Source organism: Diabrotica undecimpunctata, chromosome 9 (genome assembly GCF_040954645.1).
Source record: "Diabrotica undecimpunctata isolate CICGRU chromosome 9, icDiaUnde3, whole genome shotgun sequence".
NCBI classification, from domain to species: Eukaryota; Metazoa; Arthropoda; class Insecta; order Coleoptera; family Chrysomelidae; genus Diabrotica; species Diabrotica undecimpunctata.
In genome coordinates this window covers 118,060,868-118,085,984 of record NC_092811.1, presented here as the reverse complement: position 1 = coordinate 118,085,984, position 25,117 = coordinate 118,060,868, and positions in this window count along the sequence as shown.

Here is a 25,117-nt window from a genome sequence, read left to right as displayed (position 1 = left end):
GTATTTAATTGTGATAATAATAGCAAAAATAGCAAGTGTAGTTTTTATAGGTTTCCAAAGATTACATATAAATTAGAGAAAAGAAAAATATGGATCCGTGCGATTAATATGAAAAAGTAAATATCACATAACATCATTTTTATGCAATTAAAATAGGAAATATTTAAATAATTTACCTTAAATGATATTTTATAAGGCTTCAAGCTAACTGCAGAGTGCCTGATGACTTTAGCTTTTATATCATAACTTTTACTATTACTGTTTTTAATTATATGCTCTTTCACGTGAAAAACTTGATTTGCCAGTACTAGATTTTTAACTTTTCTTTTCCGTTTGGGCTTAAAAAGATATATTATGATGAATTTTGAGAAACCCAGTTTTTAATACTACATTTATTTTGTACATAAACTGAAAAAATATAGTTAAAAAGTTAATTATTAATAATTGTCAATTTCGCCTGTATTTAACAATGTCAAACATATGTCATTAATGTCATATGTTTAACCTGAAAATTGGTAGACTCCAAAACTGTCAGATGAAGGCGGTAGGTGTCGCGTCAGTCACGCACAGAGCGAATATAAGGTATAGAATAGGGTGCGCGTCATTTTTAAAATGGAGACACCTCAACACCATGACCTGACAAAAGTAGTGAGAAGTTACATTCGCTATATATATATATATATATATATATATATATATATATATATATATATATATATATATATATAATCCTTTTCAATTTCTTTCCATGAAAAACAAATTTAAATACAGAAAAATGTCGAAATTAAATTGGCGAATAAAACGCAACCGAAATAAAAAGAATATAATAACCCGAATAATACCCAGACCGACAAATTTAGGTACTCTATGTATGTCACTTTGATACTGATAGTTGTTGCCCAAAATTTGGAGAATAGAAACAAGGGCACCTGCTACTTCATCCTTTATTAAAGAAGGCGTTTTGTATATAAATCCATAAATATCATCAGTTTATCTAAAATCATTGAAATGAGCATACTTTTATAGAAAAATTAGTAAAACGTTTACCTTACAAAGATATGCAGCTATAAAAAGATGGAACAAAAGTTTAATATATGAACCATGAAAATTAAACGTATTTTTTATAAGAAAAACAGAAGTCAGTTTTTACGTAAAAAGTGATAGGAACAGAAGAATATAAAAATGGAGGAAAAGAACAGAATACTCTGTAACATGGAGGACAAACAGAATTTCAAGTGTTTATTATTTAAACATTTAAACATTTTAAAGTTTTAATTTTATTGGTCGCCTTGTTATAAATTAAGTATAAAAGAGTTTTTATTACCAGCGAAATCACCAATTGTAATACATCAAAGGCCAACCCAAATAGGACATTAAGATAGACTTCAACAAACAGCGGTAATTTCAAAAAAGTTAACATACCGATGTGATATTACTAGTAGTGTGAGTTGACGTCATAAATGAAGTATGCAAAGCTTTAATCATCTTTATTACTAACGTTATTAAACACAAACGATTCAAAAAAATATATTCTAATTTATCTGATGTTCACTAAAATCATTAAGCAAGATATGAAATCTGAAAGCTGAATCAAAAGTGCAGTTCAATTATGTAAAATTAGGGAATAATAAATGTAACTGATCTCAGTTCTCCTAAAGAGCATTAGAGTGTTTAAATAGATAACACATTTCCAAGAACTGTCTTTTAGTGCCGTTATGTTCATTACAAAGAATTTTAACCTCTTCAAAATTGACTTTCTGGTTAGGTGAAGTAGGCATGTTGTGCTAAGACGAAAGAATGTTTGGATAAGTTGATATCACTGCGATGTGAAGTTAATCTACCCTTAAGTGATCGCTCGGTCTGACCTATGTAACAAGAAGAAGCAAAGGAGTGTTGGTTTTGAAAAACAAGTTTCTGACAGTCTTGGCGTTCTTAATTGCAACTTATTTCTAGACAACTTAATAAGCAAGTAAATAATTTAATAAAAGGGTCATTCAGTAGATTGTAAAAGAAGTATAATGACATAAAACAGTAACTAAATTGTTACAATATCACGAGCACAATTGGATTATGTTTGTGTTCATTTGAAAATGGTTAACCTCCTACTCAAGAGAGACGATTCATTATATTTCTATAGTATATTTGAATGTTAAACAGTAGAGCTAAAGGTAAACATTAGATCCAGCTTAATCCCTTGCAGCTGGGGCTAATTTTCAAGCGATAGAAGATTGTTTTTTCTCCATTTTACCTTAAACTTGATTGTATGAAGCAATTCGTTAAGGTGGTGAAAAGAGATAGCTAAGTTTGTAATAGAGATTTCACCTATCCAGCTTTTTGGCGTACGAGAAGATCAAAGCAGGTAAGTTCGATGGGCCGGAAATACGAACCACTATACGTAACAAAGGATTTTTAATAAAAATGAATGCAATTGAAAGTCTGTGTGACTATTTTAAAGACGACATTTCAGAATTTCGATAACAAAAAAGCTGACAATTATAAGATTCTATTTGATAGAATGCTACTGGCTTTTTGCGATTACGGGTGCTCGACCAAGGAGGTTGGAAGATGAATATAATGGTGGACTATTGTTGGAGTATTTACAAACGCAAGTTTTTACCAGGAGAGAATTAATAGGGTTAATTTATGAAACTTAAATTCTTTGTTATAAATGCCGATTTTTAAGGGTAGATTCTCTTTCAGTTATTGATCTGTGGAGTGAGTTACATCGAGCCGCCAGCCCCATCGCTTGCCGCACTGCTGATCCATAGTCGATCTGCAAAACCACCGTATTTTGCAGATCCACTTAGAATTTTAAATTACTACTTTAGCCTTTTTGTTTTCTGAGCAAGGTCTGAACCATCGACTACTAGATCATTCACAGTGAATGCGATTCATCCGCCTGGTTTGCTTGATTATCTGACCGACTAACATACATACATATATAACATATATACAATATATAAAATAATCTTTTTGTACGGTAAAATTTATTTATTAAATGTAATCTTTTTATGTAAAGTATTCATATTTTAAAATTATATAAGATGTAGAAAATAAATATGTTAATGTGCCAAAAATCAGTAGCTTACTGGGAAAAAATAATTTCACATCTTCTTCAAGTGCCATCTTCGTTCCGAAGGTTGGCGATCATCAGGGCTATACGTATTTTCGAAACTGCTGACCGAAACAATTCGTTGTTGCTACAGCTATACCATTCCCGTAGATTCTTTAGCCAGGAGTTTCGTCTTCTTCCTATGGACCTTTTTCCTGCTATTTTTCCTTGCATAATTATTCGAAGCAGTTCATATCTTTCGCCTCTTGTAATGTGTCCCAAGTATTGCAGTTTTCGTTTTTTGATCGTAAATTTCACATCAGCAACCTCTAAATAGTTAAAAGCAAGAAGTGTTTGTATAAATGTAAGAAATTTTTGAAGCGAAGCTTCTATACTGCTACTGTTGTATTACTTTTTTCTCTATAATAAAATGCTGAGGCGAGCGTCACGAAACTAGCGACACGAGAAAGCGTCACGGGTAGCGTCTAGAAATAGCGGTTCTTCACTTCGATTCACTACTCTCGATCATTTCTTTTCTAGTCGTTATATATTTATTCTATGCAGATTCAAAGTGTTGTGTATTTAATGAAGTACAGACTAACAAAACATAACTATTTATTTACTTATAAAACGGTTACAAATAATTCATTTAATCTTAGCAGCGTGGACATTCGGAGCTGCTCATCGACCTGACATAATCTCACCCAAGCCTGTCTAAGTTTTCCGAAAGGTCTACTGTTCCAATGCAGTAGTAATAAATAACATCTCCTTCCTCGTTAGAGATCAAGCTTAATGGGAGCTTTTACTAAATTTCCGGAGTGCGTTTTAATATTGCACCCCGTAGATGTTTCATCTCTAGGTAGAAATGGGCTTGTTTATTCTTGTGATGAACTTGGGATGGGCTTCTTTGGATTTGGATTCACTGTGGGTTCAATTGTAACACTGGCATATTACCACACACTATAGGAGTTTCTGACTTTTACTACATACTAGATGAGTACAGTAACTTAAAATTTTCCTAATCTTACCTTTCTGCCATAATTTTGTTTCTTTGTTTTTAATATAAACACATTCATTAACTTTATACAAGGTATGACCATTATCAATTAAAATCGATGTTTGCTCACTATTATGGCAAGATGGTTTCAACATATTAAATCTAGTTCTAGGACGAATTTTAAAAATACTTTCGCTTGGAAAAATCCCTGTAGCCATTGAAGGAATTGTTCTATAAAGGAATAAAAAGTTTTAAATTTTCTGAATAAATCGTAACGTTATAAACGTCACATCCTTATTAATTCATTCATTCCTTTACATTTAGTTTCTTTTTTAATATTTTTTCTTCAAAAAAGTAGTTGGCGCCCTCTGTCTTTCTTTTCTTTTTCTTTCTCTCCGGTAGAATAAAGATTTGTCTTCTCTCTCTCTCTGTCCGATAGACTAAGTATTCTATTCTATGTTGACAGAAAAGCTAATTCCATCATATAGGAACATCCTACGACATCTGTGCTAACTTCATGCAGTCCCTTCCTATTTCTGTCAATCACCTTTAATGGTGGGATTATTTTTTGTTTATAATTGAAATTTATAAAAGAAGGTAGGCATCATAATAAGCTTCATTTTATGGTCTGCAACATTCTCTTGGGTTTATTGGCTGAATTAATTAACCATATTCATGGTTTATTGGCCGTATTCCAGACATTATTGACCACATAGGATGAAAATTTATTGACCATTGGAGGACCTACCCACTTAATTGGGAGTCACTCACATGGTATAACTGCAGCTCACAGAAGGATCTAACCGTCTAATTGGGAGGATACATAAGCAGCCCATTGATGCCATCGTTGCCTTAAGTATCACCCTCACTATATTCATTGTTAAGCATTGGCAGAGTTGATTAAAATTTGTTTTATTTGCTATCAGCTGGGGGTTCAGGTTTGATTCCTAGTTTAAGACAAGACGAACTAACACTTGAGATATTGAGCTAGGCGAAGCATAGATGATAAGCGCCCATGGTTGATTAAGGTATTATTTTTATAACAGTATTTCAATTCTCTTTGGTAGTCTTATCGTTACAAAATAATTGTTTATTAATCTCCTTTCTCTTAATAGTTAACAGGGCCTTTTCCAAATTTTTGTTTAATATTTGAACACTACGCTCTGCAGCACCATTACTTTCAGGGTGATACCAAGGTGTCTTCACCGGTTTTATTCCATTGGCTTGACAAAATGCCACAAATTCACTGAAATTGAAAGGAAGCCCATTGTCTGAGAATAATTAGACTGGAAGAGCACCTATAGTCAAAATATCTCTTAATTTTGATAAAGTCATCTGATACATCTGTGCCATTTGACATTAATGTGATATATAACCTAATCTAACTCATCTAATGACTTTATCTACTTTTTCTTCAATTGCAGCTACATTTTCCGGTTTCATCCTTCTAACTTGACCTTCTGTAAGTTCTATTGACAATATTATCTCCTATTTATAGGAAATATCATCTTCTGCCAGGAGTTTACGTTTTATTGTGACTGATCGTACACCACGTACATGTCTGTCTCTGATTCTTTCAAAAATTGACCAAATTTACAATATTGAGCCATACTTTTTAGTTTTGACACACAACTTTTAATATCCTCTCACGGCTCTTTATTTGTAAAATTTATACCTTTCAGCGATAACTAACCGCTTTGGAATATAATGTTCAGTCAGAACTCTTTTAAACTCCTCAAATGTTTTGAACTTGGTAGTTCTGTTGTTAATAGGTCTTTTAAGACACTGTAAACTACACTCCACCAATTAGAGTAATCAATAATAGAACTTTCTTGTCTTCTTTCACTACATTACATAAAAACAACTGCTCAAGTCTCTCTAGATAAGACGCGACATCACTTTTAGTAGGATCGAATTGTTCAATGGCTCTAATTAACGACATTTTTCGACTTTTACGTGGATTCTTTCTGTGACTCGTCGCCAAATATGTTGTGTATTTAATGAAGCACATACTAACAAAACATAACTATTTATTTACTTATAAAACAGTTACAAATAATTGCATTAATCATAGCAGCGTAATAAATTTACTATTAAATGATATTTATTTATATTTTATTATTAATTCAATATTTCGTGTGAATTTGACAGATCTGTCTGAAGTAAAAAACGTATGCTTTGTTAATACGTTAACAGGTGGCATTAGAAGCAAAAATAATAATTTATTGAATCATTTTAATATAATGCAATTTATTTAAAATTTAAATAATAGATAAATACTTAAAATTAACTAAAAATATTATTTAAATTTAAAAATTACAGAAAACATAGTATAAAGCTTACACTTGTCTAATATACCGCCTAATGTACTATCTTTTTTTGTTCCGTATAGTCCATTCTTTCGCGGTAAAATATTGTAAAACCTTTTTAACCCTCTATTGCCCGACTTTTTTGTAAACTTAAGAGAAAATATTTTAATTCGTATATATGCTCAAATATGCATTTACAACAATTAGTAATTTTTTTAGATTTTTAAATTTTGTTTGGGGAGAGTTTTGGGAGTGTTGCCCTCAGGCAACTGTGGGTAGCAAAAACTAACGAATTAAGTTATATACTTATTTATTATGCCAATCAAAAAAACAATTATTTGTAGTTGTAAAACATAAAGCAACTTTACATTTATCGTACATTACTTTAGGAGTATTACAGCATCTTGGTTCTTTGCATGTTCCCTTTTTTTCAGAAAATACTGGCCAGTGGGAGGTTTGGTCAAGCCTAACTTCCCTTGGTGGTAGAATAGCAGTAGGTCACCTCTTCTGTTTTTTTTACAATTTCGTTCTCAATTTCACTGAGCTTGGGACGTCCTTTATTTTTGATCTGGTCAGTTCTTGCTAACAGTACGCTACATAAGTGGGACTTAAACTGTAACAAAGGCAACTGGTTTTTCTTTTCAATTTCAAAGTAATCGCAATCACGACGATACAACAACTAGCTGTTAACAACAGCTAAATCCAGAAGGTGAAAAAATATTTTTAGATACCACTTTTTAGGTCTTATGTCTGTTCGGTAAAGAGCAATTAGTGAATCCATAAGATCGACACCTCCCATAAATTTATTATAAAATTGCACTGCATTTGGACAGCATATATCAATTCTTGATTTTTGTTTCTTATTCCACCTCTTGACTAACGAAGTAGGCTCAGAACCAACAAATGTACTAAGCAAATGAACCGGTTTATTATCGTACCACTTTAACGCTGTTAGTCTTATGCCATCTACTGTAGCGTGCTTTTCTTCTACAGTACCTCAGCCCTGTTTCTTCATATTCTTGTCATCAGAAAAATGGCAATTAGGCAATCTGTTTGGACGAACACTTCCCAAACATTGCAGTCCACGTTTTTCCATTTCAATCTGCAACTGAATGCTATTGAACCAGTTGTCAAAATATGCTTTATAGTATTTGTTTGGTTCGACTATCTCACACAATCTTATTACTACATTACCGCTGGTGCCTACATTAGGTAAATGAAGAGGATGTTCAACAGTTCCTGTATATAATTCCCAGTTATAAACAATACCATTCCTATCACACCAAACAAATGCCTTGTATCCCCATTTTTTGGGTTTGTTCTTCATATATTGTTGCAATATCCTTGGCAAGCCATATATTGACATCAGTAGAACAGATCCAATAAATTGGTTTAATTCTGCTAGTGTCATATTCAATGGTTTATTTATATTCTTTTGCAGTGCATACAAATTACTTTGTTCTACTATGTTTTCCAGCATATTGGTAGATATTGTTTGACATTAATGTAAGATAGGCTTAACGTAAACCTGGTAACTATGTCAAATATGTCAATGTCAAGTCAACACCACTTCCCAACGGGGACAATGGCCGACATGATCATGTTGTAATGTATGAATATTATTAATATATGTTCAGCCAATACAGTAGTTTAATTGAGACCTTATTAACATACTTTAAACAGATATCATCTTTTTAAAATAATGTAGAGGGGAATTTGCATGTCGGTAAATTACCTTTCCATTCTGGAATTGAAAATACTGTTCGGGGACCACTCTTCCACTGAATGTTTTTTTCGATAATGTTTGACCTTTTGAACACATTTTGTTCAGTGTGTTTTTCTGTTTTATCGGTATCATCATCATCTTCATCTTGGTCTAAATCTAAATTGGTATCCTGGTCTAAATTTGCTTCGTACAAATCGTCTTCATTTTCCATTTCATTTGATCTTGGATCGATTGATATCTGAATACCTATGGAAAATTCATTATCACTTTCTTCAAAGTCAGAGTCTTCGGATTCCTCGGATTTGTTGGGAACTTTTACAAACAATAACGAATATTTACTGCTTTTCCCGTAGAACGTTTTTGTATCCATCCTAAAAAAATAATTTAAAATGATATGGTCCAGTGTGGATTATTTAAAGCAACATACCTGTTTTTTATCACAGTACTGAAACAACACAATAAAATAAACAAATTTCAACGGCAATCAATATCTAAATGCTGATATAATGCTCTATGTATTTTTATATAAATTGTACATAATTTATAACAATAAATCACGATCGAAAATACAAACTAATAAGGCAACCATGTGCATTTGACATACTGTTAAAAATTTTCATATAGGTTTCGTCGTAGGTTCATAGATGGCACTAAGTGTATTAAAATGTATAACCAAATGTTGCCTGAAATCAACAGAGGGCATCTTAGAGTCGGAAATTGTTTTAAAAAAGTTTTCTGCATAAAAACTCCTGTGTTGCCTTGAGTACACACGGGGCTATAGAGGGTTAAATAACCGCAACGATATTGATGAAATTTTGCAAGTAAGTAAGCGGTACCTACATCCCTCTTCAAAGTAATTTTAAAACAATGGAAAAGGTTTATAAAATTTTAAAAATTTGGCGTTTACGTGAAACAAAGTAAATTTTTAATTATGTGGAAAAGTCATTAATTTAATTTTTTCTTTTCCTTTTTCTTAATGAGATAATCGTTTTGTTTTTTTTAATCAGGTGTTTTTCATACGAATCACTTATTTTAGCTTTTTTTGAAGGTCTTTTTAAATACTTTTAGAACATTTTTAGTATCACTTTTAAAAACCCGTTCTTTTTATGTTATTTAACGATAAAAGTTTGATTGCAGATAAATTTAAATAATCCCATACTTTCAACAGGTTATAATTCGGTTACCCCCGATAAAATTAAAAGACCACTTGATTTGTTATTTTAAATGACAATGACATTTTCATTTGTTAACATCTCTCCCCTCAAGAAACTTTCTCGTTAATTGTCAGACAGTTACAACATTAACCGAAGATCACCCATTATCAGCAATACAGGATAGTTTGAACTATATATCACGAATCATTATCTAAAAATTCTTGTACCGGCATGTAAGTGGTAATTTGTTTATTTCTAATTTATTACAATTCAATAGATTATCTCTTACCAATTTGTGGGTTTTCACTTTGTCTGCTAAATCAATTATATGCATATTAATAAACACAGACGTGTAATATTGGCATAATTACTATAACCTTTTGTTATCTATATCTTTATAGGACAGCACCCTAATATGGGCTTTTTATAATTTCAGCATTTAATTTACTTTGTACCGTTTGACCTGAAGATGCTTTGCAAAGTTTAGAAAGCGAAACCGGTCGTTTTGGTGGTAAAATTATTGTCAATGTATTCTCCTATTCTTAAATGTTTGTAAAAATGTGAGTTTGATTAACAATGTTATGAACGTAGTGATTTTGCATTGGGATCTCGTACTATCATGGCATATTATGCCAAGTTGAAAAAAGTGCAATGATTGTTCCGTCTGAGAATTACAGGGAAAATGCCAGTATGTCCCACATAAACACTAGAAGCAATAGCTAGCACGTCTTTTTTGTAATATTTGTGTGATGCAAATTTGCATATGTTCATTAATTAATAAATTAGTGTCGAACATTTATTTTTAGAGAATATGAGATCGTCATGAATATTTGGATATCGTGTAATACCTGTTATAGCTCAGCAGAAAAAGAACCAAAGAAGAAGAGTTAATGTTCAAAACTAGACTAATAGATATATAATATATAGATATAAATTTATAATGCGTACTCTTTTAGAATAGAACGAATAGAATGTGCAGAGAGAATAGTATGGGAATTAATATAAATGGAGAGAATCTAAACCACCTAAGATTTGCCGATGACATCGTTATAATATCTGATAGAGTTGATAAAGCTACAAAAATGATGGAAACACCCTGTAAATGATAATAATAATAATCTAGTTGATGATGACACTTTAAATTCTAAATTTTTTGTATGGTTACCAAATCCAATATTATATAATATACTCTCCTCCTATTTATTACTATTCCTCAGATTTTATTGCATCCCTTACTTACTTTCCCAAGCTACGCCCCTATCTACAATCCACATATCAATGTTTTTGTACGACTTAATGATTTTCGAATTACTTAAGTTGTTTACGAACAACACGTTTATTATTATTAATTTTTTATGCAATCATATTATTGGTTTGGGTCATTAATTTAAGTGAAATAGAAAAATAAAAAATAAAAAACTGAGAAAATTAATTTTTGTTTGAATGGCTCACAAACTATTCAAAATTGTAATACATTTAATAAGTATTTATTTAATACAAATAAATAAGTATACAGAGTGATACTTATCTGCATATTCATAGTGAAAGATATTAATATATTTTTTTTTATTAAAAAAAGTCGTATCCACCAAAAAGTTATTAGCGATGGAACAAAATATAAATAACAAAAGTGAATAACTACAGATTATAGAAAATGTTTATAGATCTGAAATATTTAACTATGTTATCAAAAGAACAGTTTTGACCTAGAACTTCTACTATACCTACTTTCATTAAGCGATGCAGGGCGTATAAACAAAGATAAATTTAACAGATGATTGTTAAAGATGTTCCAAATGAGTTTACTCGTTCCGATAAGTAACAGTATAATTATGACAGTTTATTAATTTTTTTATTTTCTCAACTATTAGTGTTTATTGCATAGTATATAAATTATTTTTATCACTGAATATATAGTAAGTAAAAAAATAATCCTATTCATAAAATTAATGAATATTTTATGCATACATGCAAGTAACAGTTCTTCAAGAATATTTAAAAACTAACCGAAATGTCCATCTTTATTTCGTTACTGCCGACGTAGTCGGAACTCATACAGGTTCGGACACGATTTAAGTAGGTATTATATTTCGGTATTGAAATTTTGTAATTTGAATCGATTTGTGAGTATATTTTTAGTCATCTTGATGGTTAAAGGACAATAAATTATATTTATGCTGTTAACGTTGAATTAGCAATTATTTGTTGTGCGATTTAAAACTATTTAAGTATATATTTTTATTTGTATAACGACCATATCTATACGTGATTGTGATTACTGTAACAATAACCACGTATTTCAATAACTGATATTGAAACCAAAAATGTCATCCACTGATTCTGCTGATGAATTGATTGAAAATACATGGAGTCCTCCTCGAAAACGAAGTAAAAGAAGCCCTCTTAGCGTTGAAGTTAAAGAAATCATTTTAAATGTTTTTAAATGTGAAAGACAAGAAAATCCCGGGTTAGTGGTTGAAGATATTGTGAAAAAAGTGGCTAATAAAGTTGAAGTTTGTGATAGAAGTGTGTTTACGGTGATAAAGGAATACAAAACGAATCATCAATTCGCTGGACCAAAAGTATGTCTGACCCGGAAAAAGAAGTTTGACAAAATTGATGATTTTGACAAAAATGCCATTAGAAGACTGGTTCATAATTTTTTTATGAGCAACGAAATATCCACCGTTGATAAGGTTTTAAAGAAGGTGAACTATGACCCTGATTTGCCAAATTTTTCGAAAACTACATTTTACCGAATATTGAAAAACTTAATTTTCAATACAAACGTAGGGGAAGCTCTTTTACTAGATAGAGACGACATTGTGATGTGGCGAAGAGAATATCTTCAAAAGATGAGAGCTTATAGATTTTACGTTTTGTTCTGATGACATATTTATAGTACCTACATATGCATTCCCCAAAATTTTTAGATTTAGATAATTTAACAGTGACGAGTCACGACATATTAATAATTATATAATTATATATATATATATATATATATATATATTATATATATATATAATTATATATATATATATATATATATATATATATATATATATATATATTATTTCAACATAATTGAGGGTAATGAGTATTTTTTTTGTTATTATTATTATGAAACTTTTTAGAATTATACAAACAACTAAGTATAGTAAAAATTAAAAATAAAACTTATATTTTCTGCAGGCACTCTGTACATAAAATTGTTGGCAAAAAAAAATAAATTCTTGGGTTTTTCGCCCTGTATAAATGGTTCCTATTATCGGATATCAACTAAAACAATCAGGTTCTTTGTCGAGCACTTTTGCAAAATTAAAATATAAATTTCGTATTTTATAAGATAATATATCTGACTAAACAAAAAGATAATCCCAAATGCGGCCCTGTTGCAGGCCTACACGTGGTAATGTTTACATCTTCCTGCATCGGTTAATGAATTTTACTTTATAGAGAGTTCGGGATATTGTAACGATGTCTTTCTTGATCATAATTACCACAATTTATTAAAAAGTGTTCGACTGTTAATCAAATCTTACACTAATCACATATGGGTGGGTTATTCTTTATGAAAAGGTAATAGTGCGTTAACTTGGTATGTCACACACATAGCGATCAACACTGGTCCTAGGAACATGTCTATACCATTGCGCAGTGGCATCCACATGTCCGAAGATCAAACGGGTCTCACTTGACTGTAAAGTGGTACCTATCTGAGCCCCAGGCTTTTCCTCCACCACTCTCCAATGTGTGACTTACGTGAGGAGGCTTATAATCTTGAAAGTTACTTCGGGTACCTTGGGTAATGGAACACCCTCTGTTTCTCATGACTGTGGATATGCCACCTATCTGTAGGGGTAGCACACATATCGGCTTTTTTTCCCCGATTTACATTACTGACATTATACAGTATGATGCAAATGTATGGAATAAATTCATTGTTTCAGAAACAGTCGACTTTTAAAAAAACCTTTAAACACGTCAGTTTTAATTTTTGAATGATCATCAACTGCTATATATTTGTTAGACATTACGTCATCAGTGTCGGCGTAATGACGTAATCGACGATTTTTTTAAATACAAACCGAGGTCACGCGACAGCTTATTTGAAAGTTCCCCTTATCGCCTTTGCAACGATAAAATAATTTAAATATTTATTTCTACAGGGTTAGCCAAAACTGTTGGTTTATTAATACAATTAACTTACAATAAATGTTTACTTAAATACAATTAAATTACAACAAATGTTCACATCTAACAACATCTTTTTGACTATCAGATGTTGTTAGATCTAAATGTACAAACGTTATTACAAACTTTTTGCATAAAGAAGTCAAAGATCATTTTTTAAATAAATACTATGTGCAAACTAAACTATTTCTTAAAAACCATCCTGAAATTTACATTGTCAAAAGCGATAAAGGTAACGTAACTGTTGTAATGTACAAAGAGGATTATCTACAAAAAACTGGAGAACTCTTAAATGATACTAAGTATTACACTACACTTAGAAGGAATCCTGTCTGTACTTTGCAACAAAAAGCAAATTGTCTAGTATCTAAATTAAACATAAAGAAATTTATTGATAATAAAAAAGCAAAAGAGCTCAAAATTTATAATTCTATTGCTCCACGGTTTTATGCTCTGCCAAAAATACATAAACCAACTTTATCTATGAGACCAATTGTTTCATCTTTATGCCCTCCTAATGGACCAATAGCACAGCTCCTCACTGACATCTTAACTAATGCTTATAATTTAAACAACAATTTTTACATTAAAGATTCATTTGATTTTAGTTCTTTCATTAATAATTTCCAATTACCACAAAATTATGTTTTAGTTAGTTTTGATGTAACATCTCTTTTTACTAATTTGCCTTTAGATTTAATCATAAGTAGTGTTGAAAAACATTGGAATGAGATTTCACAACACACTAATATTGACTTATTACATTTCAAAACACTTATCAACTTTGTTTTTGATTCTAATATTTTTATATTTAATGGTGTATTTTATAAACAAATTTTTTAGTAGTCCTATGGGATCTAGTCTTTCACCCATTCTAAGTAGCTATGTCATAGATGATGTTATCAGTGATTGTATCAGTAATTGCACTTTTTTCATTCCTTTTATTAAGAGATATGTAGATGATTTAGTTTTGGCACTTCCTATACACAAAATTCATGAAACAGTCAACATTTTCAACAGTCATAATCAACATATACAATTTACAGTTGAGGAAGAGGTAGATAATTCTCTACCATTCCTTGACATGAGAATTGTAAGAAATACAGACAATATGTTGAAAACCAGATGGTTCAGAAAACCCATATGTAGTAATAGATTTATAAGCTATTACTCTCACCATCCAAATAAGATGAAAATGAACCTTATAACAGGATTAAAAGAACGTGTTTTAAAACTTTCTCATCCAGATTATCTACAAGAAGATCTTCAATTATTAAAAAATATTCTAATTGAAAACTCTTATCCTCCAGATATGCTACATAGGATGCTTTTTTCTAATATTGGTAATATAAATAATTTAACACCATTTTTTGCTCAATCTCAAAACATTGTATCTAACAATTAAAACATCTATTATCATTCACTACCTTTTATACCATCATTAACACCTAAATTAATACAAACACTAAAAGTTATTGACAATATAAAAATAGCAACAAAGAACATCAAAACTATTTCATCTTTATATTCTAAAACTAAATATCCTATAGACAAATTTGAAAAAACGAATTTAGTATACAGCATTAGTTGTACTCAGTGTGAGGCTGAATATGTTGGTGAGACCGGAAGAAATCTTTCAAATCGCATTATTTCTCACAAAAGTGATTGCAGAATTAAAAAACCATCTTGTGCTTTGGCAGAGCATGTAATCGATAAAGACGATATTATGGATTTTGATAACATTAAAATTTTATGTAGTGAAAGTAATAAATTTAAAAGGACTTTTTTGGAAATGGTTTGTATTAGCAAAAGTGATAATAGTTTAAATAAAAGATCAGAAATTCAAAATTTAAGCAAAATTTATAATTATATTCTTTCTTTATGATTTATATATAAAACTTGTAAAATGTCATATTTAATTCTCCATATATCTGTTACATTCTTTTAGACATCTGTCAACGGTGAATAAATCTTCTTCTTTTTGTTACTAAACAAAAAAGAATGTTTAAACGAAATTTTACTTTTGGCAATATAATTGTCAAAAATAAAAATTTTATGTTGGCATTTATGACATTGAGGCTATTTGTAATTGGTTGCTATTTGAACTTATTTATAAATTCAATTATTTTTGTATTAAAACAAATGTTTTTAAAATTATAAAAATATTCGGAGAAACATTTATTGGATTAAAACATTTTTGTATTAAATATTTTGAAGATGTATTAGCAGTAATTTTTACTTACTAAACTAATTTTTATTTGGTAAGTTAACAAAAATTGTTTTTTCTTTTTAGTTCAACCTTGTAAATATTTTGTCTTTTTTAGCTCTTGATAATAATTGTAAACACAATTGAAAACTCGAGAATAAAAAAATAGTTAACCAATAGCCCTTTTATTAACTCCAACCCATCCAAAACAGTTATATATTTGTTCCAAACGAGTCACAAGTACTTCTTTTTTCTTATATATATATATATATATATATATATATATATATATATATATATATATATATGTATATATATATATATATATATATATATATATATATATATATATATATAGTTTGAAATCCACACTTTCAGTGTGTACTATTTTGAGTGTATATATATAATATATGTATATGCTGCTCCTAAGTTACTAATATTTCTGAAGTTATTTTTATCTAAAATGTAGTTGTTTTGAAACAAAACATTTGTCCACATTAGTTTATCATTTAATACCATTAGCGCATACATTAAATAATTTACTTAATTGAACAAATAACGAACACTAATCGAAACATTTTATTCTGATAAAATTATTAAAATGGTATAAGGATATATCGAAGTACATTTTAAATTATACTCTTTAGATTTTTTCACATTATCTAACAATATGAAGGTTATGTGGAAAAAAATATTAATTACCTACGTCTTAGCTATTAGACCCTTGGCAATGTACAATATTCTGCCCAAAACCGATTTAGTGGAAAAAGAAATAAACAAGTTTTATACAAAGCTAGCAAAATGTGAGTTACTTGAAATTCCGACGTGCAGATTTAGCCGTCGGAGGCCTCCAAATGTAAGAAGAGGTACGGACTGGTACATCTCCAAAAATAAATGTATGGTTTTTCAATACAAAAACGTAAGTGTTTACCACAAGAGGTTTCGGGTACGAAGGATTTTTATGCTTGTGTCAGGTGTTGCAGAGGTATACCATAAAGCAGATAAGCTAGCAGTGAGCCCCATCTACAAACCAGAAATAGAAATTGCGTTCATTATCTGCACAAAACTTAATAATACCCACTTTTTAGACAACTTACTTCGTTATATTTGGTCCAAGAACATATCAAGATATATAATAGTCTTTGTTACAAATAAACTACAAATCTATACTTACAACCCGTTCATATCAAAGACAAATGTAAAAATAAAAACATTTGGGAAACACTGTGAAAACTTATTTGAAGATAAAGCAAAAAATCTACATGGGAATCCAATACGAGCACTACTTTTCCTCAGAGTGCCATACGCATACAAAAATGGTCAAGAGTGGTATGGCGAAGATATAGAAATTTTGCAATTAATTGTTAAAAAACTAAATGGCTCCGTCGACTGGAAATCTGTAAGCACCTCTGAATTAATTTACTCTTATTCGGATCATCTGTACCTTAATGAGGTGGATGTAATTATGGTACGAGTTTTTATGGTAAGAATAATAAATTATTATTTGATTGACAAATTCATTAAACCCAGAGATCATATTATAGTATATGAAAATCTGAACGCCACAGTCTTTTTCTTTTATCTTGTTAGATAATTCTGTATGTTCCTGTTTGCTTGGGTTCTACCTTTATGTTATAATCGTTACCCTAAAGTGCTAACCTGCTAAGTCCACTTTTAATATAAAATAATATTTTTGCATGGTTCGAAAGCTATTTTGCTGTTTTTAATGAGCTGTTAACCAACCAACTCCTAATTATGCCAGAAATATCATCTATTACCTGATACGAAAACCTGCTATCTGTAAGAATCTGGATTCGTAAAGGGAAATACTGCTAAGTCCTCGGCGTCACGCCGTTTCATGTCTAGACTCGCTACAGCACGGTCTCAAATTTTTGTCTAGCGTACAATCAAGAGATACAGATTCAAGCAGCATCATTAAATACCCAGCAAAGAGTAAGAGAAGAAGAAAAAAACATTTTCAAGTGCAGGAATCAACTTAATTTGTATAAAAAAATAAACAATTACGCGAAGCAGGAAAAGGATATTTAGGCAAGGTAAAAAAAGAAGGAAAATGGAACTATGAAGAACCAAGGGAACCTCGTGCTATAAAACTGAGATGCAAAAAAGGGACAGCTGCTACAAAAGCTCTGTCCTTGACAGAACAGGACAGCTGCAATGAACGCTGCAATATTTTTTAAAGGTCAAAGACCAGAATTTTAGAGTGTGTAGAACCATGTTTTTGAATCCTCTGGGAATCGGATGGACAGTTTATCCTTGGAAAAACATTTCTGAAGCTCTCGCTCCAAGTATTTTAAACAAAAACTCTTTAGGACCAGAAAAATCATTGGATATGCGTCGTAAATGCTTAACTGAATTTTTAAAGAAATACTTATTAGCAGAATGGAAATCACAACAATCTCTCTACGAGTTCTATGTTAACGAGTGGTACAGATTAAAAAAAATGAACCTATCAATAGTCACTTTTTCAGATGTCTTTGGAAATGAGAATTTTGTCTTGTTCTAGCCGAAAAAGGATAAGTGTGAAAAATGCACCTGTTTTAAGAATGGAAGTGTTTCGGAAGATAAAAGTAAAGCACACATTCAAAGAAAAACACAAGCCAGAGAAGAAAAGAAAAAGACAAAAAGATGAGAAAGTATGTGTTTACAGCAGATTTATAAGCAGTGTTGATTTCTCTAAAATCAAACGTCAGTACATTTTATCATAACAAAACTACAAGTGCACAACCTGTGCTTCTACACACTAATAAATAGTAATGTATTTTGTTATCTTTGGAATGGAGCCAAAGGTGGTCTAAATGCCGAAGAATTTGCAAGTATTTGAGTATTAGTTTTGGAAACCCACATTCTTCCTGAAATTGCTAAGCAAGAGAATGAGAATGGGGAGACTATTACTATTTTTACTGATGGCTGTAGCTATCAAAATCGCAATTGGGTTATGGCCAATGTCCTACAAAATTTAACAATAAATCATAATATAACAATAAAACAGAAATTTCTTGAGCCTGCCCATACACAAATTGAAGTGGATTCTGTCCACTCAGTGATAGAACAAAAGCTAAAAAATAGGATAATAAACGTACCTGCCGATTATGTCACCGTCTGCCAGCAGGCAAGAAAGAAACCAGCTCCATATAATGTAACTCATTTAAGTTTTGATTTTAAGAAATTCAATGCAGTTTAGTTTTACAAAAGTATCCAACCATGGAGGGTAAAGGGCGATGCAAAAGTTACCGATGTTCGCGCTATTTGATATTCACCCAAAGGACAAATTTACTATCTATAATATGCATTTTACATAAAAATGGACAATCATTTCTCAAAGAAAATCACTACAAAATCTACACTCAGGAAGGCGTAAAATAACTTTGATTTACGACCTGGTTTTCGTTTTGTATTAATAAATTCATTTTATTTTAAAGCAAGAAGATCTAGTTTTATTTTAAAAGATCCTTGAAAACCTGTGAAGTCCATTTTTACTGCCGCTTTTAAATGGCGAAAACCTGCTATCTCCAAAATTAGCACTTTTCGGCTAATAACCAAAATATATCTTGTAAATTTCATCAGCATATTGTAAATAAAGACATTTCTAAATGAATATAGTTATTAGATTAATATTTTAACCAAAAAATTGTATTTTTAGAACGTTTTTTTGCTCTCCTGTAAAATTAGTTAATATGGACTTAGCATTTAACACTTTAGGGTGACGATATAGTCTTTCCATATTTTCTTTGATCGGTTCACACTTCTACCCGACGGGGATTTGTTTTGACAAATATTGCGTCTGGATATGATCTTTTACTTTGACAATCTTGTTGATTGTCCTCAAGTAATATTCTCTGGTTTAATCTTCTTCTTCTTATTATGCATACACCAAAGTGCGTAGGCGACTATCTCATTACTAGAATTCTGTTCTTGGTAGCTCGCCTGTATTGTGTATTCCTGTCCATTCTTTAATATTCCTTAACCAGGATAATTGTTTGCGGCCGGCTCCTCTCCTACCTTCGATCTTCCCTTGTAGGATTAACTGTGGTATTTCATATTTTGCTCCTCTCAATATGTGTCCAAGGTAACCAATCTTGCGTTTTTTAATTAATTCAAAGAGTTCTCTTTCCACGTCGGCTCTCTTAAGGACGTCATCGTTTCGAACTCTATCCACCCAAGGTATGCGCATCATTCTTCTCAATGACCACATTTCAAATGCTTCAAGTTTGTTGATAGATGTTTTTTTCAAAGTCCACGTTTCCATGCCATAAAGCAAGATGGACCATATGTAGCACTTGACCATTCTGTAGCGTATTTCGAAATTTAGGTTTTGATTACATAGGAGCGGTCTGAATTTCACAAAAGCTTGTCTTGCCATTTGTATTCGGGTTTTTATTTCTTGTTGTGGATCCGATTGGTCATTGATTGTGGTGCCAAGGTATTTAAAAGTTTGCACGCGTTTTATGCAATCGTCACCTAAGCATATTATCGGGTTTTCTGGAGGGTTTCTGCTAATGACCATATATTTCGTTTTCAAAATGTTGATTTTGAGGCCATATTTTTTACCTATGCTATTCACCCTATCAAGTAATAACTGCTGATTTTCCAAATTATCAGTTATAATCACTGTGTCGTCCGCATAGCGTAGGTTGCTAATTGGTATGCCGTTCACCTTAATGCCTAATTCCGTGTTTTCTAATGCTTCCGCAAATATATTTTCAACATATAAATTAAAAAGCATCGGAGAGAGTATGCAGCCTTGGCGGACACCTTTCCGGATTTCAAATTCATCCGTATATTGGTCTTGATCAATCCTCACCTTTGCCATTTGGTTCCAGTATAGATTCTGAATAATTCTGATCTCCTTCTGGTCAATGTTGGCCCTATGTAGTAGTTCCATAATGATATCATGTTTAATATTGTCAAATGCCTTCTCGTAGTCGATGAAGGTGAGGTAGACATCTTTTCGTTGATCTAAACAGTTTTGTATTAAGGTGTTCAAACATAAAATTGCCTCTCTTGTTCCTAGTCCTCCCTTAAAACCGAATTGTGTTGACCCGCTAAGTTCTTCTAGTATCTTGTACATTCTTGAGTGTAATGTCCTAAGGAAGAGTTTTAGTAAGTGACTCATTAAACTGATTAAGCGGTGTTCATTGCATTTTGTGGCATTAGCTGTTTTTGGGATCCTCACAAAGGATGACTGCAGCCATTCTCGCGGAATGTAACCAGTATCATAAATTCTATTGAACAGCTTTACCAAGATTTCGATATTCTCCTCGTCTATTAGTTTTATTGCTTCTATATTAATTTCATCTGGACCTGTTGCTTTATGCATCTTTGTGGTTCTAACTGCATATTCTATTTCACTTCGCATTATTGATGGCCCTGATAAGTTTTCGGAAGGAAGTTTGCGCGTTGGTTGTGTTGGTCTTTCGTCATTAAAAAGTCTTTCTGCGTATTCTTTCCACGCCATTGCTATCTCCTCTTCTGACTCTATGTATTCGTTTCTGTCGTTGCGTATTCTTGTTCTGTGGTGGCTTTTGTGTATATTCGATATTTCTTTGATCTTCTTATGTAGTCCAAAACTATCTCCTTTTTCCTGCAATTGTTCTATTTCGTTGCACCTTTCCATCATCCAACGTTCTTTTGCTTTCTCTCTCGTTTAATAATTGGGTTAAAATTTTTGTCGTTAGTTTTAACGTAATATTTAATATATTGTTTTGTCTATAGTTTTCCGGTCCTTTTTTGGCACCTTTTTTAAACATTAGGATTAGATAGTACGCTTTGAGTATATGAACAGTACATTGCGAAGGATCGTCCATGGAACCCACGAGTGCAAGGCGGGAGAGGGAAATATTTATCAGAATGGATTCACAACGTGGGGTTTACCGTGCTATGTTCGTGAGAGGTAATAGTGAATCCTTTCTTCACATCTTAGTGGTTTCAAGGTCACTTCTAACTAGGGTCGTAAGCTTGACTGTTTTAGAAGAAGAATTGCTCAGCTTACACAAGTATGTGAATTGGCCTATCAAAATGTGTTTGTGTCACCATAGTACATTCCTACTGGAGTTGTTGCGCTATAATATATATTTCGAACAAGAGTTGTGTGCAAGATCAAGTCTGTAAGTGTTCTCAATTTTAGATTTATGCTGGACTCAGTTAAATGCTTTCCCAAAGTCTACAAATATTAATGTCAATGGCTTGTTGTATTCTATAACTTTCTCTATCAAGGATTTTATTACCTGTAGGTGGTCATTCGTTCCAAAGCCACTGCTGAATCCGGCTTGCTCTAGTGGTTGGTGGACATCCAACTTAGGTCCCAGTCTGTTAGTAGTTATTCTCATAAATAGCTTATATAAAATTTATACTTATAGGTAAAACATCCAAGAGGTACTTTTTAGTGCGTCATTAATTATGACGTCATAGAATGAATTAGGTGTGTCGAGAATTATTTCATAATATAATTATTTAAGAATCTGATAGATGCCAGGATCGTACTTAGCCATAGGTGAAAAGCTTGTGGAACTCCTAGTATGTATTTTTATTGCAATGTCATCTGAGTAAATTTGATTATTACAAAATATGTTAAAATGTAATGGGGGTAATCCCATATATTAATAAAAATAAAAAGTAAACAATATTGTTTATTAAATTTATAAATATGGAAATATTTAAAATTTACGACAAAATGATTCATTTATTGAATTTTTGTATCTTCTTCTTCTCAAGGGGCTATCTGCGCGTCAAAAGTTGGCAATCATCACAGCGATTTTTAATTTTAAGAGCGCGGCTCTAAATAAGTCGTTATTACATGAGTTACGTCTCCTTCCTATGGATCTTTTTCTCCGGATTTTCCTTGCATAATGACCTGGAGTATTAGATATTTATCTCCTCTCATCACATGACCCATAAATCCCACTTTTCTCCTCTTAATTGTTAGTACTTCTCTTTCCTTATGCATACGTCACATTACCTCAACGTTGGTGATTCCATCTACCCATGAGATCTCTAGTACTCTTTGATACATCCGCATCTCGAATGCCTTCAGTCTCCTCACGTCAATTTTCTTCAGTGTCCACGCTTCCATCCCGTATTATATTACGGATAGCACATAGCACCTCAGCAGTAGTATTTTTAACTTAAGGTTTGAGTATCTACAGCAGAGAAGCCTCTGTATTCTTATAAATGGCTTCTGGCCTGTTCGATTCTGATTCGTATTCTCTTCGAGGCTGATTCTGTACATATATCTCACGAATGTCCTGAGTTGTCTTTGTTATTATCATATATTTCTTGCTCTGTTGAGTAATGATCCATATTCTTCTTCGCTTTCTGCGGTAACCTAATTAAGAAGTATCTGTAGGTCTTCATGTAATTCGGCTAAAAGAACTGTATCACCAGCGTATCTCAGGTTATTTATGATCCTGTTTTTAATTCTAATGACATTTCGTTAATCCATTGCCTTACTTAATATGTCTTCTGAGTATAATATACTAAATAATACTGGTGAATTTATAGACCCTTGTCGAACAACTCTTTGTACTTCTATTTCTTCTAATGTTATGTCTTCTATTCTCACTACTGCTTTTTGGCCATAGTATTAGTAACACAAAAAATTTATTAGGTAACTTATAAATTAATTACATAAATAAAATTTAATTCTAATCATAAAAACTATTTATTCACTAACGCGTAATAATAATAGTTTATTGAAAACACTGAAAAGTAGAATTTGAATATCAGTGTAATAGAAAATTATAGAAAAATACTGCCAGTGGAGAGTTTCCTTAAAGATATATTCTTAGACCAATTTATGGTGAAATATTTCGGCATAACCTAGCAAAACATTAATTAGAGAAGAAATTTCTACAGCAACACGCTGAAATAAACAGTAAATATAATAATTTTATTTTCAGGGTAATAAAATACTTAATTAATAATTAAATACTTCACGAATAGCAGAAATTTGTAATAATGTTTGTCCAGATTCCCTTTAAAATTGAAAATATCTAAGCAATTTTAATATTAGTACTTGTTCTTTTTCCGTATATCTTGGCCCTACACAAATACAAATAAACACCCAATGCCCAATACTATGTACAAATACTGACCTGAACGACAGCCGTCACTTGCTGTTCAGCTGTTCAACACTTCGAAAGAATGGCCAGCATGGACGAAGTTTTACGTCAACTGTCGGTAATAGGCGTATTTGATTGGCTAGAGAAAGCGCGCATCTAAATATCAACGAATCAAACGTAGGTTAGGAAAGAACTGCTTATGTATGTAAGCTTATTCTAACGCTGCAATATAGTTCGGTTTAATCACGGAACTACCGCTTTTTCCGTCACACCCAACTTAATGCATTAGAAAGAAATCGAAAAACTGTGACGCACTGAAAAGTACCTCTGGGATGTTCTTTTTACATCAAACTCTGTATACATAGAATGTATTTTTATCTTTGCAATATATTTACGATTATGTTTTTGTCACAATTTTTCAGTTTAATATTTTAACAAAAAAACTTGTTCTCGAACATACTCCATATCTCAATATGAATTGTATGACGTGAACGACATTTAAATTGATAATTAAGTTTTTAATATATTATTATAATAAACTGTTACACCGTATGTGTCGATTGCACTAATTATTTTAATATATCTTGCCGCTACTTTGAAATGTTAATTAATTGGAGTTTAAAATATTAATGACCTATTTGTATTGATAATTCACAGAATAAAATAAACAATAAAAATTAATGGTTTATTTTAGTAAGTAAATTATTACAAGTTTTGCTATGTTTTATTCATTTCCGAAATTATAACTCATAATCTTCAAGCTAAAATTTGTTTAGGGAAAAAGTTTTTCCCAGGTTTTTAAATTATCCATATATTCTATAAGTTTTTACCTATAATATATACCTAGAGCCCAAAAATTAGAGACCGACCGAATGTGATTTTTTTGGCCGAAGCCGAAGCCGATGCCGAAGTTCGGCCTGTAGGTTACCTTCGGCCGAAGCCGAAGCCGAAGCCGAAGGTGACTAAAAATATACCTATTATATGTTAAAAATTTAAATAATTTGCTTTATTTTTTTATTACCTGATAAGTGGTAAACAAAAATATGAAAGTATGAGATAAAAAGTCAAACACTTATACATTATTTGGTAATAGAAGCGATAATAAAAATAAATAACATTATAAAACATTAAAGTCGAATAATTTATAGTCAATAGTCTTTGTTTTGCCATTTAGGTATCTAGTCAAAACACCAGTAATCGTGAGTTTTAACAAATACAATAAAATTATTATTATCAGAATTTTACTACGTGAGAAATATTCAAATGATTGTTAAAATTTATATCCTACCTAATACCTGACCTAAAAGTTTGTAAAACGTTTTAGTTAAGGGTATAAAATAGGGTGTAAATATTATTTAAATTATCAAAGACTCGCCGAAGCATATTGTTCAGAGATTG